Genomic DNA, 18,921 nt, shown 5'->3' with positions numbered 1-18,921 from the left:
CACTACAAGTCGTATTGTGGAAACTTAGACACACATAGAAAAGGTGCTACAATAGGTCATTACATAAATGCCATCAAAATGGTAATGAAAATATGTACAATATTCTGTAATATGTTTTTAAGGAGTAGGTATATCCTGATTCTGGGATAGTGTTTTTGAAAATTGTGATGGTAAATAAACTACTTACCAGCAACTCTCCCAGAGAGGTGTAGATTTCTGGTTTTGGTGTGGCCCTTGCTTTACTAGCACCTGGGCTGCAAAGAAAGCTCTTGGTAAAACTGGCTGTTGGTCTCCATTCACCAAAAAACGGACCTGTTATTCTGAGAGTTGCCTGTTGCATATCTGTGGCTTCATGAAGGAGTCAAAATCCTCTGATCTCTCACAATTCGTTTTCCTGTGATGGACATTTATAGAGGTCTGGTGCCGACCTGTTGGGAATATGCATCGATCCTTTCCTCTGCAGCTGCTCTGGGACTCCTCAGTGTGCAAACACAACTCAAGGGCAACGGCTTGACTTCAACTGCAACAATGGAGAGCAGTTAATTCACTGTTGGATTCATTAATGTCTTGGCAATCACCTATTCCCAGCATGCAGCTAGAAGATCAGCGTCCTCTCTCTTCAGGGATGTGGGTTAGTGAAGTTCAGAGTGATATTTCTGCTAAGAAGTTGTGAGTGGCTGAAACCTCAAGACTGCCTTTCCTTCCCACTAGGGAGAGAAGGGGTCAGGGTGGGTGTACACTTATTGGGATGGATTTCGCACGGCATATGAAGTTTTTCCTTCATGTTACATACTTTGCCAGATGGACAGATATCAGAAGCCACAATATTAAAAGCATCCCCAGTATCTTCAGCTGATCCACTCCTGCTAAGGGCTGATCCCCTACCAAACCCTGTATGACTTCATGCCCCTTAATTTTATGATCCTGCCGATGCTCATGACCTGGTGAAGAAACTGTTTGCTATGGAGTTTAAAAGTAGGGAAAAAAAAGAGTCATCAAACAGCTCTTTCAGGCACAGATGGAGAAAAGACAACAAGCTTGAAAGTCTTGTAGTATTTTACTGCACAAAAATAAAAATAAAAGTATTAGATAAAGAGGTAAGTCTCTAAAACTTAAAATTTCCCATAATACCATGGGGTTTTCCTCATGCTTAGGAGAGACACATTAACAGTACTCCTAAAAGATCTTAGAATAATTAGCCATCAGGGAAAGGCAAAGCTAAAGCCCATTTGATCAAGCACTTCACACACACCAGGGTGGTCACAATAAAAGGACTGATAATGATGTGTTGGTAAGGGAGAAGAGGAAATCAGAAGCTTTATTTACCACTCTTAATAATAAGGTAAGCTGGTTCCACTGCTTTGAAAATGATCTGGAACTTCTTCAGAAAGTTAAATATGCGGTTAACGATCCACCTCTTCCACTCCTACTTACAAACTCAAGATAAATAAAAAACTTGTCCACCAATGATTTGTACATGAATGTTCATATAATGTTCATATTATATATAATGTTCATATTATATATAAGAATCTTATTCATATTAGTCAAAAAGTGAAAATGACCAGGCAGGTCTGTAATCTAGTTACTCAAGAAGCTGAGGCAGAAGGATCACAAATTCAGGGACAACCTGGGCAACTTGGCAAGACCCTGTCTCAAAACAAAATTTTAAAAAGGGTTGGGCTTTGGCTTAGTGGTAGAACAGTGTCTAGTGTGCGGGAGGCTCCGGGTTCAATCTCCAGTACGACACCCACACAGACACAAAGTAAAAATTACTATCCAGTGGGAAATGAACAAAGAAATGTGGCATTTTCATAAGATGGAAATCATTCACAATAAGGAGGAATAAAATAAAATACTAATACAAGCTACAATATGACTGAAAATTGCAAACATCCTAAGTGAAAGGAGTCAGATCCAAAGGGCGTATATGGTATTACTTCATTAAAAATATCCACGGAAACTCAAGTGTATACATGGGTCTTTCCACATGTGAAGGAGAAACACAGAAATGGTGTTTATTTAAAACTTAGAATCATGATCCATTAGGAAAATGCAAGTCAAAGTCACATTGCACATAGCACTTCACATTCACTAGTGTTGGCTAGAGCTGCAATATTGGGGGAAAGGAGAGTGACTGCTTTGGGTATAGGCTTTTTTTGGAGAGAAAAGTAATAAAAATATTCTGAAATACCTGTGGATTAGAGAACCCAGGTGAGGTCACAATGTGTCACATATTTAGCACAGTGTGCTTCCCCTGGTGGGAGGGGCACCACAGTGGTCATGAGACACTGTGTATGGAGAGAGCGCTGTTGTAATTGCTGCTGAAGAGTTCACATATTTCTACAACTAAGACATTTCCTAGAATGAAACCATCATCTAGTTCTAATCTCACTATACAGTCTGTCTCCCAGCCAGTTCCTCAGGGCACTCTGGACCTCGTTGCTTCTCAGGCTGTGAATGATGGGATTCAACATGGGGTTCGCCACACAGAAGAGCACAGAAACCAGGGTGTCCGAGTCCAGGGAGTGGCCTTCTCTGGGCCTGTCATAGTGGAAGTTGGCTGTTCCATAGAAGACCACCACGACAGTGAGGTGGGACGCACAGGTGGAGAAGGCCTTCCTCCTGCCCTGGGCAGAGGGAATCTCGAGGATGGCTGCCATGATGAGTGCATAGGAGCTGCAGTGAAGAGGCAGGGGCTCAGGCCCATGGTGGCACTGGCCACGTGGAGCGCAGACTCGTTGACAGAGGTGTCTGAGCAGGAGAGCTTCAGGAGCAATGGGATGTCACAGAGAAAGTGGCTGACCTGGTGGGGCCCACACAGAGTGAGTGTGGTGGCCAGCACTGTGTGTGTGACCGAAGTCACTAGCCCACACAGCCAGGACCCAGTCACCAGACCAACACAGACCTTCACACTCACAAGGACTGGGTACTGAGGAGGATGGCAGGTGGCCACACAGCGGTCATACTGGTCAAACAGCCAGTAAGACGCCTTCTGTGCCAGTACTGGTCACCAAGAAGAAGATCTGGGAAAGGCAGCCCTCATAAGAAATGGCCTTCTTCTCCCAGAAGAAGTTCACCAGCAGTACTGGGAGGATGGTGGATGTGTAGCAGACGTCCAAGAAGCTCAAATTGCTGAGGAAAAAGTACATTGGAGTGTGGAGAGCAGGACTGACCCTGGTGGCCACTATTATGAGCATGTTCCCCAGGAGAGTGGTCAGGTAAATGACCAGAAAGAGCAGGAAGAACCAGCCCTGTAGGTTGGAGTGGTTGGAAAATCCCAAGAAGATGAATTTGTTGACAAATGTTTGATTGCTCATTTCCAATGGTGTCATAGCTACAAAACAGAGAAAAAGAAACCATGATGAGAATGGACTGAGAGCACCCCAAACAGGCTTGTTAATCTGCAGCAACATGGCAAATAATATTGAACGAAAATCAGCCTGGAGACTGATAACCTGTGGGACTGGTCTCAGGGAATCAGACCCATGGAGCCGCACACATTTGCAGGGGTGATGGTGGGTGGGACTAACCAGAGACTTGCTAGAAGCCAACAGAAAGCCATTCAACCTCATAATGGTGTGAAGTCATTTCTCACTGTCTCAATAATCTCTGTCTCCTGTTGTCCTTTTATGTAAACATAGGATTTTTGGAGATGTACATTTTCATTGCAAAAAGTTAAGAAAAAAATTTACAAAGCAGAGTGATCATCTGAAGAAGCAGTCGGTGTTGCCTTCAGTGTTTTCCAATGTAGAGTTTTTCTCATTTTACATCAATCTTGATCTCTGTGTTCGGAAAGGCAGAAGTTAACTATTCCTGTACAATGCTGAAATTATCAGGGCCAGAGCAAAATAGAGGAAAGAAGTTGATGAAGTGGGGTTGGACTGGCTATCTTAAGTATACAGGGAAGATCAGTGGAGTAGAAGGAGACTGAGAGGGCAGAAAGGTTTGGGAAGGGAGGAAAAGTGAAAGGTCTTTACGCAGATCATGTTATGTGCACATGGAAGTCTACCACAGGGGACTGCACCTGTATGTATATGTAGAAAGCACCAGTCAGAAATTAACAGATAAATGACCCAAAGAAAGATCAGTAGAGAAAGGAGAATGGGGGCGGGAAGGGGAGGGAGATGGGGGGTGGGGACTGAATGGAGTAAATCAGATTCCATGCAAGTAGGATCTTTTCCAAATCAACCCAACTTCTATGTGTAACTATTATGCTCTAATAAAAAATTTAAGAAGATGACATGATCCTATCAGCAAAGAGTGAGAGTTTGAATTCTTCTTGACCTATACCTTTAATTTCTTTCTTTTGTCCAATGGCTCTGGCAATTTCAAGGATGAAGTTGAATAGAAGTGGTGAAAGAGGGGGCACCCTGTCTTCTTCCAGTTTTTAGAGTGAATGCTTTCAACCTTTCTCCACTTAGAATGATGCTGCCTTGGGTTTAGCAGAGATAGCTTTTACAATGCTTTTACAAAGTTCCTTCTGTCCCTAGTGTTTCTACTGTTTTGACAGGAAGGGGTGCTATATTTTGTTAAATGCTTTTTCTGCATCTATTGAGATGATCTATAAACTTACATCTCTCTTAAATAAACTTAATCTCTCCCCTTTGGCTAAACATTCAGATCATCTCCAGTCCTATAAATATTTTAATGAACATTTTCCTACACAAACATATGTGACCATTTCAAATTATCTCTTCAGAATAAAATTTAAATCTGACATAAAAGAATTTGTTGTGCAGTTTCTATTTAAAACTAGCTCATGGGAGACATTATATTAAATGAAATAAGCCAGACACATAAAGAGAAATAGCAGTTTTTCACTTCTTTGTGGAAGCTAAAAAGTTGATCTCAGAGAAGTAGGGAGTAGAGTGGTGGTTACTAGAGCCTGGGAGAGAATCACAAAAATCATTGTGAGTCTCATTTCTCAAAGACGCATGGGAAGGACTGCCAGAAACATGCCCTCTGAGTGTGGTCCTTAAAAAAAATAAGAGTGGTCTTCTAACAGGGTCCTCAGAAAATCTCTCTTCTCTCTTCAGTAGGCAGCAGAGGCCCATGGGTCTGGCTGCCTAGGAGCCAGCTGTGGTGTGCAAATGGGAAGGACGGCTGGAGAATCTCAATAATCACTAGTAGACCACATTCTAGGTGAGGGCAGGCTGGAAACAGGCCATCCGGAAGGAAATGTCTTGAGCTCTAAAAATGACAGAATCTGTGGATTTAGGAAATGGTTGTGGGTCCAATCCAGTCATAACACCTACTCCCTGGGTCAGTCCACGGTTGCCACGGTTACCACAGGCCTGACCAGAACAACCCGGAAGGGGGAGATGCACTCTGGCCTCCTGGCTTGGAGGTTAGGTCTGGGGCCAGCTGACCCGTTGCTGCTGGCCTGAGATGAGGTGGGACTCCGAGGTGGAAGGGAACAAGGGGGGAAGCGTCCCTAGCTCATGGCAGCCAGAAGGTTGGGGGGGGGAGGGGACTGGAGGAGACAGTTCGCAGGGGACAAGATGTGATTCCCCAGGGCATGTCCCCGGCCACACTCCACCTGCCCACACTCCTCTCAGTACAGTGGGCCTTTCAGATAATTAACCCACAAAATGGATGAATCCACAGATTAGGTCACAAGTCTCACACTCTAATCATTTCACCTCTGAACACTGCTACTGTGGCTGACCCTGAGCTTTTGGTGGGGGGACCCCTTATTTCTAAGCCATAATAGTCCCTACAGTCCATGTGCTTTGGTTAGAATACCTTCATGCAGTCTGGGAGAGTAATCGGGTGCCAAAACAAGATTAAAAGGAAATATCTGGTAACTGAAGATGTGACATTTTGAGGTTGGGGAAAAGCTCTGAAAAGGAGCCCTGGGTGGAGCACTTTAAAGTCCTGATGACGAGGACACAAGAGGGCACCTGGTCTGTGGGGTAGCTGAGTGGCAGTGGGATCACTCATTAAAACAGGAAGGAAATGAGAAGGAGCGTGTCTGGGGAGAGGAAAAGAGGGAGGGAGGTTGGGCCTGGAGTCTGGGTACCTGAGGGCTCTCTGAGAGGAGATTCCAGCAGGCAGCGGGGGCAGGTTCCCAGGAGATAGGCCTGGGAGTCACATCTAACTGTGACTGTGGAAGTCACAGGTGCTCATGAAGCCACCAGAGAGCAGGGTGAGGAGAGAGAGCCTGATGGACTGCTCGGAACAGAAGGTGTCCAGAAGGAGGCTCACCAGCTCTCATAACTCATTCTGCACCCCAGTGTCAAACCTCTGCTCTCTGTAATGGTCCTTCTGCACCCCAGTCTCCAACCTCTGCTCTCTGCAACAGTCCTTCTGCACCCCAGTGTCGAACCTCTGCTCTCTGTAACAGTCCTTCTGCACCTCAGTCTCCAACCTCTGTTCTCTGTAACGATCCTTCTGCACCCCAGTCTCAAACCTCTGCTCTCTGTAACAGTCCTTCTGCACCCCAGTCTCCAACCTCTGCTCTCTGTAACGATTCTTCTGCACCCCAGTCTCCAACCTCTGCTCTCTGTTACAGTCCTTCTGCACCTCAGTCTCCAACCTCTGCTCTCTGTTACAGTCCTTCTGCACCCCAGTCTCCAACCTCTGGTCTCTGTAAGATCCTTCTGCACCCCAGTCTCCAACCTCTGCTCTCTGTAACAGTCCTTTTGCACCCCAGTCTCCAACCTCTGCTCTCTGTAACAATCCTTCTGCACCTCAGTCTCCAACCTCTGCTCTCTGCAACGGTCCTTCTGCACCCCAGTCTCCAACCTCTGCTCTCTGCAATGATCCGTCTCCACCCCAGTCTCCAACCTCTGCTCTCTGTAACAGTCCTTCTGCACCTCAGTCTCCAACCTTTGCTCTCTGTTACAGTCCTTCTGCACCTCAGTCTCCAACCTCTGCTCTCTGTAAGATCCTTTTGCACCCCAGTCTCCAACCTCTGCTCTCTGTAACAGTTCTTCTGCACCCTAGTCTCCAAACTCTGCTCTCTGTAACAGTTCTTCTGAACCTCAGTCTCCAACCTCTGCTCTCTGTAACAGTCCTTCTGCACCTCAGTCTCCAACCTCTGCTCTCTGTAACGATCCTTCTGCACCCCAGTCTCCAACCTCTGCTCTCTGTAACAGTCCTTTTGCACCCCAGTCTCCAACCTCTGCTCTCTGTAACAATCCTTCTGCACCTCAGTCTCCAACTTCTGCTCTCTGCAACGGTCCTTCTGCACCCCAGTCTCCAACTTCTGCTCTCTGCAATGATCCTTCTCCACCCCAGTCTCCAACCTCTGCTCTCTGTTACAGTCCTTCTGCACCTCAGTCTCCAACCTCTGCTCTCTGCAACGATCCGTCTCCACCCCAGTCTCCAACCTCTGCTCTCTGCCACAGTCCTTCTGCACCTCAGTCTGCAACCTCTGCTCTCTGTTACAGTCCTTCTGCACCTCAGTCTCCAACCTCTGCTCTCTGTAAGATCCTTCTGCACCCCAGTCTCCAACCTCTGCTCTCTGTAACAGTTCTTCTGCACCCTAGTCTCCAACCTCTGCTCTCTGTAACAGTTCTTCTGAACCTCAGTCTCCAACCTCTGCTCTCTGTAACAGTCCTTCTGCACCTCAGTCTCCAACCTCTGCTCTCTGTAACGATCCTTCTGCACCCCAGTCTCCAACCTCTGCTCTCTGCAATGATCCTTCTGCACCCCAGTCTCAAACCTCTGCTCTCTGGTAAGGATCCTTCTGCACCGCTGAGGGCACTGCTTCCAAGCTGAGCCAGGTCCATAGTCTTCATTCAGGAGCAGTGTGTGCACCCTTCTCTGTTTTCTCCAGCAACGCCACAGGATTTAAATTCACTGAAAATCAGTGTCACCATTTTTTAACTCATGATGTTGAAAAGGAGGGTGCTACAACACTTTTACAGGTAGATGTCTAGGTTCATTCACAGAAAGAAATGAAACTTCCCATGAAATATTGACCCATAAACAGTAAGCAATATATGATCTTTGTCCAACCAAATACCAAATTAATTTTTAATGTTTACACATTTAGCCAATCTCATCAAAAGCACAAAACAAAACACAATGAATGGGTGAAAAAAAAAAAACACATATTCTGCATATCTGAATTCTACCAGGATCTTTCAAGCAAGTAATGAGTAGAGAGACACATAGGAAAATAATAGCTAAAACTGATGAAATGTTCTGTTAACTTATCGTAGGGTTTCCATCCTTAAAGGAAACAAAATGGCCATAAAAGCAACCAAGGTAACTGGTCTGAGTGTGAAAACTCTTCAAGCACATAAGAAAAACAGAACATCTATTCATATTTTATGTAATATGAAGCAATCATTTAAAACCAAAGACTTAATTTTCATGTTGCCTAGTAAATTGCCTATTTAAAACACACACACACACACACACACACACACACACACATACACACACACACACACACCAATCAATGACAGCACTCAGGAGGATTTTTCTAAAAGTCCAGATGATTCTAGGTGTTTGTGGCAAAATTTTGGGCCTGTCATAGTGGAAGTTGGTTGTTCCATAGAAGACCACCATGACAGTGAGGGGGGACGCACAGGTGGAGAAGGCCTTTCTCCTGCCCTGGGCAGAGGGAATCCCGAGGATGGCTGCCATGATGAGTGCATAGGAGCTGCAGTGAAGAGGCAGGGGCTCAGGCCCATGGTGGCACTGGCCACGTGGAGCGCAGACTCGTTGACAGAGGTGTCTGAGCAGGAGAGCTTCAGGAGCAATGGGACGTCACAGAGAAAGTGGCTGATCTGGTGGGGCCCACACAGAGTGAGTGTGGTGACCAGCACCGTGTGTGTGACCGAAGTCACCAGCCCACACAGCCAGAACCCAGTCACCAGACCAACACAGACCTTCATACTCACGAGGACTGGGTACTGAGGAGGATGGCAGGTGGTCATATGACCACACAGCGGTCATATGCCATGGCAGCCCAGAAGCTACTCTCAATGTCAGAACTGGTCACCAGAAGGGGATCTGGGAGAAACACCTCTTAGGCTGAACCTGTTCTGAGAAGCTCTCCATCATGACCTGGACTAGGCGTGTACGTAGCTGATGTTGAGAGATCCAAGTTTTGAGTTAACAATACACTGAAATGTGGAGGGAAGGATTGACTCTGATTACATTTCTCAGAAAAATTATCAGATAAATATCCAAGGAGAATAGATATCGCACAAGAACAGATCTTGTAATTCAAGTGCTAGGAAGATGAATTCAGTGACCACTTTCTGAATTTCCATTTCTTTGAATTCTTCCTCAACTGAAATGATTATTGGGAAGTAAAATTTTAAAATAATTAAATGTGGTGACAGACCCCTTACTCACCCTTTCTTTGTTGGATTAGGTAAGGTCTGTTTTAGGTACTGTACCTTGGCCCTAAGACTAAGGGGTGTGCCTTTCCTCTCATTTCTTTACCTCCCTGTCCCTGACTTTATTCTCATGCAACTCAGTATTATTTGTTAGGTGTTTGTTTCCCTTATCAGTATGTAAATTCTATTAAGCAAAATGTTTGTCTATTTAATCTTTATAGACTCTATAAAACTTTTGTTGGAAGGAAAGAAATTCAATCTTCACGGATGTTGTAAAAACAATAGTTGATGAATTAAGATAGAGCCCCAATACTTTTCCTGCCAACGTTTCTCTTCCATGAAAAACATGCCAATACCAGTTTCTACCTTATGGAGTGTGAGGTCATCTCCATGACCTTTACCACCTGGTTTACTCAGGTGAAAATGTGATCTAATAGGGCAGAAGGGAACTTGCAGATGTAATGAAATTTACATGATTTTAAAATACTGATTATCTTGTATTATCAGAGTGGGCCCTTAAAGCAGAGATCATTCTCCAGCTGAAGATGAAATCAGAGATTCAATTCACAATCATAATTCAACAGGTCACTATTGGCTTGATGATGAAGGGGGTCACATATTAAGGAAATGCAATCCTTGGTCCTATGATCACAGGAAATCAAATTTTGTCATCAGCTTGAATAAACTTGGAAGTAGAATCTCCCCCAGAGTCTCTAGGTAAGAAACCAGCTCCCTGACACCTTGTGTTCAGCAGAGGACCTAGTTGAGTTGCACTGTGCCTGGACTTAAGATCCACAGAACTGGGAGATAACAACAAATCGGCATTTCAATGACTATGTTGTGGTAATGTGTCATGATACCAATAGAAAAGAAACAAGCCAAGCATTCCTTTTGGTGTCTGAAGGTTCCGCTTGTTTGAGGCTAGTAATGACAGACCACCAGTCTAAAAGCCTGAGGAGTGTCCCACATCCTTTCAAATCTGAGAACACCCTTCTCTCTGCTGTCTTTTTCTTCATTCTGCCTTGGTCAATTCTCCTCTTAAACAATAGTTAAAGAGATTATAGAAGAAAAAGCCAAACTCCTACTGTACAGTTTCCTAGTCAAGAGCTCCAGCAAAAGGCTAGAAGAAAGATGAATTTGTAACTGTTGGGTAGGGTGGTATTTGGGATTATTTTGAAGTTTTAATCACTCTCTTCCCATGCTGCTTTGCCATGATCAGCCAATGAATCCGAGGACGTGACATAATGACCACAAGTTCTAGGAATTGTGAGAGCCCATCAACTTGCATCTGAAATTATTTTCTTGGCAGATGGTTCTTCAATGAGGCTTGGGTATCTCAGCTTCCTCATTTTCTGTAGAATCTGCTAAGCTATTCTTTTTCCTATGTGTAAATCAGTGGTCAGCAACCAAATCCAGCACACTATTTTTTTAAATAAAGTTTTATTGGAACATAGCCACTCTCATTCACTTAGTTGTTTATGGTTGCTTTTATGTTATAATGTCAGTATTAAATAGTTCGGCTAAGTCCACAAAGCCTAAAATATTTCTTTTCTGATTCTTTACCAAAAAGATTCTTCAACCCTTGGTGTAAACCTTTGGATTTGGGTTTTAACAGTGGGTTTAGATCATGGCTTTATCACTGGTTAACCTGGACCCTGAAAAACATCATTAGCTTCTGTGAACCTCAGTTTGCTCATGTTTAAGAAGGGATAATGTCTGGATTACTGTTTTTTAATGAAGATTAGATTAATTAATGAATAACAAAAGAATGAACATAGTTGACCTAGAACACATGTCTATTATGCAACTGCCCTCATTTCAAGTTCCCCTTTAAAACATTATTTCACTTTTGTATTTCTCCAGCTTGACTCAAATCTTACTTTAATTCACCAACTCTATCACCTCTACTTTTAAGCAACTGGCATATTATTGAATTACATAATTCCCTCTCATTAAATAAATACTTATGGTCCACCTTACAGTAGTATCAGCTCTTTTGTTTTACAATTACATTTTATAAACATATTTTCACAAGAATCCAATGAAGAAGGAAAGTGGATTTCATTATCAACACTTTCAGATAATAAGATTTTCTCTGAAACTGGAAATTAAAATAGCCAAACAAATGAGGCTGCAAATAACACTGTGAAGTGGTTGATAAAATTAGAACCAGGGCCTCTAAGAGTTCTCTTAATACTCCTCAACTCCCCACAGAAACCTAAAACCTAAGTCTTCCTGTACCTTCCTTTCCCCGGTTCTCTGCCCATACCTATGTCTTTAGCAAATCCTGCTGATTCTATCTCAAGTGTACCACAAACTTATGTGTGATTTTCATCTCCATGAATACTATCTAAATGGTTGGATCCTGCTCCTCTTAAAGTCTCAACTTGAAAATCAATTCTCAGAGGAGCCTTCATCTCTTATAACATCATATTCTTTCAAATAATTTGTAACATTTTTTATTGGTATTTTTGTTTATTCATTGACTATCTGTATCTCCCTAGTGAATAAGCTCTGAGTGAGCAGGGATTATGTCTGTCTTTATCACTTTGGTTTTATTGCCTGGCCCATATATATCGTTTTAGCAATGTATTAATGCCTGAATTCATTTTAAAAGATCAAATGTGATCATGTAATGCTTTGTCACTTTAAAATGAAAGTTTATTTATGGTATAAATAAATAAATAAAAGTAAATAAAAATTTGTATTTACTGTATATATTTACTCACCCATATAAAATTTTAAATCAGTCAAAAAGAAAGCATCATATTTAAAAAAGTAGTGATACAAGTTTCAAATTCACAGTTGATGACTAAACTATTCAGTTAACCAAAGAAAGGGCCTGTGTATTGATGTAGCCTAGAATTGCAGAATAATAATATAATAGTAACAACAGTAATAATGGTTAACATTTTCTGCACTTATTACATGCCAAGTATAATTACTGTACTAAATGCTTTACATACATTTACTTCCTTTAATTCTCAAGTCATCATTAAAAAGTATCATTAGCATTCCCCTTTAGATATGAGTAAACTGAAATTCTAGGAATCTGCCTATTCTCTTCCGTCTACTTAATAAAACCACATATTGGCAAAGATTTGAAGATCCAGAATACACGTTCAACTCTATTAACTAGTCAAAGGACCGTTCTGTCACTGGACATCAACTTCCTCCTCTGTAAAGTAGAGCTAGACTAGGTGCAACCTGTTCTTTGTACCTTTGATACTTTGTGATTATATTTGATATCTGCTTACTTTCCAGATTCTATGATGAAACCTGTAACAGAGCAAAGATGAGCATCCAGAGGTCTTCTGGGGACAGAAGAGCTGTTTATTCATTGTCTTCATGAAGTACACAGGTCTAGGGTGGGGGGAATTTACCAGGTGCACTGGTGAGGAAGACCAAGTAAGGCCCCCACCCAGGAGATCTGTTCCCTAACCCCCCAACGTGAGGATGTGACATTACACTCAAAATGGACTTTGAAGATATATTTAAGATACAGAGAGATTATCCCAGATTATCTGGGTCAACCAGAGCTAATCACTTGAGCCCTTCAAAGCAGACAGGTTTCTACAGCTTGAGGGAGACGTGCAGCACAGGTGAGGCCGAAGCACCGAGCTGTCATCTTTGAAGAGTGCCACAAGCCAGAGAAGACAGGCAGGATCTAGAGGATAAGGATGTGGCTGCCGGGGCCTTTGTCCTAGGACCACAGGAGAATGATCCCACCAACACCCTGAATGAGCCCTAGAAGGATTCTCCTCTACAGCCTTCATTAAGACTCACGGCTCTGCTGACATCTTGATCTGAGTCTTCTGAGACTGTTAAGCACAAGAATTACACAACCCATGCTCTGCCCAACGACCTACCAAGCTGTGGGATGATAAACTTGTGTTGCTGTCAGGCATCAAATCTGCTGGGTGTGGCAGCATATACTTGTAATCCCACTCTAGAGGCTGAGACAGGAGGATCGTTAAGTGAGAGGCCAGCCTAAGCAACTTAGTGAGACCCTATTTGGAAATAAAAAAAAAAAATATAAAGAGATGGAGATATAACTCAGTGGTAGAGTACTTCTGGGTCCAATTCCCAGTACTGGGAGGGGGAAAGCAGCTACATTTTTGGTAGTTCACTATGGTTTTTCAGTTGGAGTACCAGGGACATATTTTGCCTTTATCAACCCCCTGTGTTCATAGACATAAATTTGAGTTTTAACTCTATCTACTAACATTTCAGCTTCTGAACATTATATTTGGATTGAGAGTTAAATTTTCCTTTAATTTAAATATCAACAAAGTTCCTAATTCTTTTCTTCTTCCCTGTCATTGAAACCTACAATGACATTTTATTTGTGAATTTGAAAAACTGGTTTCTTATGTTCCAGTCATGGTGGAATAACTGCAAATAGATGTCCCCATTTTAATAACTAAAAACTTTAAAGATTTAGATTTAGCAAACAAATACTTTAAAATAGCTTTTACAAGTAGGTTCAAAGAACTAAAGGAAACCAAATAGTTAAAAGAAAGCATGAAAAACATGTCTCATCAAATAAAGAATATAAGAATACAAATTGTAGAAGCACCAAGTAGAATTTTGGGAGTTCTGTTGAGAAAAAATAGCTGAGATAAAAACTTTACTACCTAAGTTAGAAAGCAATTTTAGTAAGTGGAAGAAAGAATCGGGAAACTTGAAGATGGGCCAACAGAGATGATGCAGCTGGAGGGACAGGAAGAATGAGGAGTGAGGAAAATGAATAAGCCTAAAGACTGTGGAGCACTCCAAACCCCAGGGAGAATGAGAATCCAAACACAGAAAAGGCACCCACAGGCACATGCAGCTACTTAAAACGCCCCCAAGCAAGAAGAAGGAATGGTCTACTTAAGAGCAAAAATCAGTGAAGTTGAGAAAATCTATCTTTAAAATCTGCTTCTTTGGAAAAATAAAAAAAAAAAATTGGTAAATTTTATTTTAATTCTAAGACTAATAAAGAAAGAAGACAGACTACAGATATCAACTGGATAACAAGGAAATATGGCAGATAATTCCATATATAAATTTAATAGCTTAAATGAAAACACAGTTTCACAACTTACCTGATATTAAATATATAATTTGAATAACCTGGTCAGAACTATTAAGAAAATTAAATGTTTGATTTAAAAAATTCAATATAAGAAACTTCCATGCTCAAATGGGTCCGCTGGAGAATTCTACTAAATTTTAATTTCACAAACCAACTTGTAAAATTAATGCTAATTTTACAAAATAGTTTTCAGAAAACACAAGAGGAAGAAATATTTTCAATTAATTTTATAATGTGAGTATTACCCTGATACCCATGTTAGAGACATCCAAAGGAAAGAAAATTATAAGCATTTGTAATAAATATAAGTGCAATGATTCTTAACACCAACTTACTATTATAGATTCAGCATTACATAAAATGAATTATGCAATACTACCAAGTAGGTTTTATTCCAGGGATGCAAAGCTAGTTCACTATTAAAAATCAAGCAATGTGATCCACCATATTTACAGGCCAAAGAAGAAAACTCACATGATCAATGCAGAAAAAGAATTTGGCAAAACCTAACATACATTCATGGTAAAGACTCTCAGGAAAAAAAAATGGAAAAAGAGGGAGATTCCCTTAACTTCATAAAAAGAATCTACACAAAACTTACATCTAGCATATTTAGTAGTAAAAGGTAGAAACATTTTCTCAGGGCTGGGGTTATGGCCCAGCAGTAGAGTGCTCACCTCACATGTGCAAGGCCCTGGGTTTGATCCTCAGCACCACATAAAAAATAAATAAATAGAATAAAGGAATTGTGTACAACTACAAAAAAAAAAAAAAGAAAGAAAGAAAGAAAGAACAATTTTCTCAATACCAGGAACACAATAAGGATGTCTACTCTCACTACTCTTATTCAATATAATGCTGAAAGGAATGGAATAAGGCAAGAAAAGGAAATACAATATAAGTCAAGAATGAAGAAATAAGAGTTTCTTTTTAGAATGATATTATATTTGATGTCAAAAATCCTAAGTCTAAAAAAATAAATAAATAAATAAAAAACCCTAGAACTAATATACAAGATAAGCAGGTCTCAGATGAACACACCAAAAAAGCCAACTGTATATTTGTATAATATTAATGAGCATGTGGAAACCAAAATTCAAAATATGATACCTTTTACAATTGTTTTAAAAATTGCTTAGGTTTAAATATAGTGAAATATGTATAGTACTTTTATGCAGAAAACTACAAAATGCTCATGAAATAAATTTTAAAAAGCTAAAGAAATAGAAGTACATGTTGCATTAATGGAGGAGATGATTCAGCATTTTGAAAATATTAATTCTCCCCAAATTGATATGTATAGGTTTAGTGCATTTTCTATCAAAGTGTCAGCATAAGTTTTTGTAGATATAGAAAATATTATTCTAAAATTTAAATACACAGGTAAAAGAATATCTGAAACAGTTTTTATTTTAAATAAACTGGGTTAAAATGAGAAAGGTTAAAGAAAATATATGTGTCCTATAAGAAGACTATTGTAGTATTGGTATAAGGAAAGACACATAGATCAATGGAACAGAATAACGAACCCAGAAATATACTCACACTAAAACCAGTAACTGATCTATGACAATCTGCAAAAGTAGTTTAGTGAGAGAAGGACAGTCTTGTGAATAGAAACTTTTAGCTACTCAAAGGGAAAAGAATAATTGAACCTTAACCTGAACCTTATACCTTATTAAAAAAGTTAACGAAATGCACTTTATATTTAAATTTCAAACATAAAATGATAAAAAGTTTAGAAAGCATTGGAGAACAGCTCTGGGATCTATGATCTGGTGAAGACTTTCCAGATAAAAACCTGATTTGAAAAAGAAAAAAACATCAAACAAAGATTTGTTAAAGGAAAGCCAAGCAGCTGGGGCTGGGGCTCAGTGGTCGAGCACTCTCCTGGCATGGAGAGGCGCTTGGTTCATCCTCAGCACTGCATAAAATATATAAATAAAATAAAGATGAAAAACAGCGAAGCAAAGGTCCACATCTCCCAAAGGCAGGGTGCAGATTGCCCTTGACTCTCAGAGGAGAAAAGATGAGAGACACCCCCAGCGCTGGGCTGGGGTTGAGCGGTGGAGCACTCACCTGGCACGTGGGAGGCTCCCCGGGTTGGATTCTCAGCACCACCTAAACAAGCAAATGAACAAATAAATAAAGGTATTGTGTCTCTGTATGACTAAAATAAATAAATAAATAAAAAGACGGGGTTGAGCTGTCTGACCACAGTGGTTCCCAAGCAAACCTTTATGAAAATCAAATCCACGCCAATCAATTGATGTTTGGGATTCAGAATGTTTCCTTCTAATGAAGAAATCTAGCCTGAATCAGTTGTGGGCGCACTGTACAGTGCTTTGGATCTGATGATCTTGAAATCAATTGTGCTTTGTTGTAACTGGTCTGTACTAGCACACACTGGGGTTTGCTCGTCCCACAGCAGACAGGCGTGGCTGGTCATGGTCACAGGCCCAGGCCTCCCTCGGGTAGGTATCTCCTTCCCCCTTCCGAGAGCCCCCCCATCCCATGTTTAAAAACTCAATAAAGGAGAAAGAAAGGCGTTATCAGACCAGGCAGTCTTGCAGACCTCCCCCACGGGGAACATTGAGGGTTACGAGAAAGGACAGTAGAGAGTAACTCAAAGGCAATTGTTTAAAAAAAAAAACTGTAAAATAATTAGACATTGATTAAGTAGGTATATATAAAAGACTTTATAAACACATTTTGTTACTTTTTCTTCTGATTTAAAAGACTATTGTACAAATGTGTCAATTAGCTTATAATCGGAAAAGAAGGAAATTTAGTGCACCAAGCTTCTGTCCACTATTGGAATTAGGTTCCTATTAGCATGAATTTGTTTAGTTTAAATTGAGATACAGATTGTGATGCTCATAGCAAACACTAAGGAAATGACTTAAAAATATAAAGTAAAAAGAATATATAACAAACTGTATTTTCTGCTCAATTCTGTGAACTTAAAACTACACTAAAATAATCTATTAAAAAAGCAAGTCACCAAAAGATAAAAGAAACTTAAATGATACTTTTAAAATTATTTATTTAACCCAAAAGATGTTCGTAAGGGAAGAAGAAAAGTAAATAAAATATAGAAAACAAAACTCAAAAGAACAGATATGATACCATTTCAATAGTTACATTAAATATGAGTGAATGACGTATGACAAACAAAACACTGGGATTGTGATTGGGTTTAAAATCAAGATCTAATTATGTACAAAATGTACATAAGAGACACACTTTAGATTCAATAGTGCAAATAGGTTAACAGCAGAAAGATGGGGAAAATATACATCATGCAATCAGAAAAAGAGACCAAATGACTCATTAATATCAGGAAAAATGGACTTTAGGGCAAAAAGGCTTACGTTTTACTTTATTTATCTATTCTAATTAGGTCTATATGACAGCAAAATGCACTTTATTCATTGCACACAGTTGCAGCATGACTTTTCATTTCTCTGGTGGTACACCATGTAGCCTTCACCTTATGTGCAGTCACACATGTACCTGGGGTAATGATGTCCATCTCATTCCACCATCTCTCCTCTCCCCATGCCTTCTCCCCACCCTCCCTCCCCTTTGCCCAGTTGAATTTCCTTAATTTTCCCCATGTCTCCCCACCCATTATGGATCAACATCCACTTATCAGAAAGAGCATTCGGCCTTTGGTTTCTGGGGATTTGCTTACTTTGCTTAGCATGATATTCTCCAACTCCATCCATTTACCTGCAAATGCCATAATTTTTATTCTCTTTTAATGCTGAGGAATATTCCATTGTGTATATATATCACAGTTTAAAAAGAGCTTATTTGAAACAAAGAATAATATTCTATAATGATACAAATTAATTAATTCAGAAGGAATCTTTCATGATTATAAATATATATGTATTTAAGAACAGAGATCCTGGGTTGTGGCTCAGAGGTGGAGTGCTTGCCTAGCATGCATGGGGCACTGGGTTCTATCCTCAACACCACATAAAAATAAAGTGAAGATATTGTGTCCACCTATAATAAAAAATAAAATATTAAATAAAAGAACAGAGATCCAAAATATGTCAAACAAAAAAATCAGCAAAATTGAAAGGAGAAATAGACATTATGATAATACTTAGAAACGTCAACACTCCACTATCAGCATGTCTGGAACACCCAGACAGAAAGCCAGCAAAGATACAGAAGACTTTACCAACAGTAGGAACCAACGCGACTTAACAGACATCCACAAAATGTACCAACAACGTCAGAAGACACATTCCTTTCAAAGACACATGAAATGTTCTCTAGGATAGACCACATTCTAAACAATAAAACCAATAATCTATTTTAAAGGGCTTGAATAAGTATGTTACTGGACCACATGGAATTAAATTAAAAAACAACAGTAGAATAAAATCTGAAAACTCCACAAATATTTGGAAATTAAGCAATGTATTTTGAATAATTCAGATCAAAGAAAAATTGCAAAATAAATTAGAAAATACTTTAAGTGAATTAATATGAAACATCACACATCAAAACATATGG

General features: G+C 40.3%; 1 pseudogene; it reads right to left on the bottom strand.

Moving 5' to 3' along the window:
* Positions 1-2,375: 2,375 nt before the first annotated feature.
* On the bottom strand, positions 2,376-3,335 carry LOC144256067 (olfactory receptor 5J3-like; annotated as a pseudogene).
* Between the last annotated feature and the right edge of the window lie 15,586 nt (positions 3,336-18,921).

This window comes from Urocitellus parryii, chromosome 7 (assembly GCF_045843805.1).
Source record: "Urocitellus parryii isolate mUroPar1 chromosome 7, mUroPar1.hap1, whole genome shotgun sequence".
NCBI lineage: Eukaryota > Metazoa > Chordata > Mammalia > Rodentia > Sciuridae > Urocitellus > Urocitellus parryii.
Note: the sequence above shows the minus strand (reverse complement) of the source record. Positions and strands in the feature narration are given on the sequence as shown.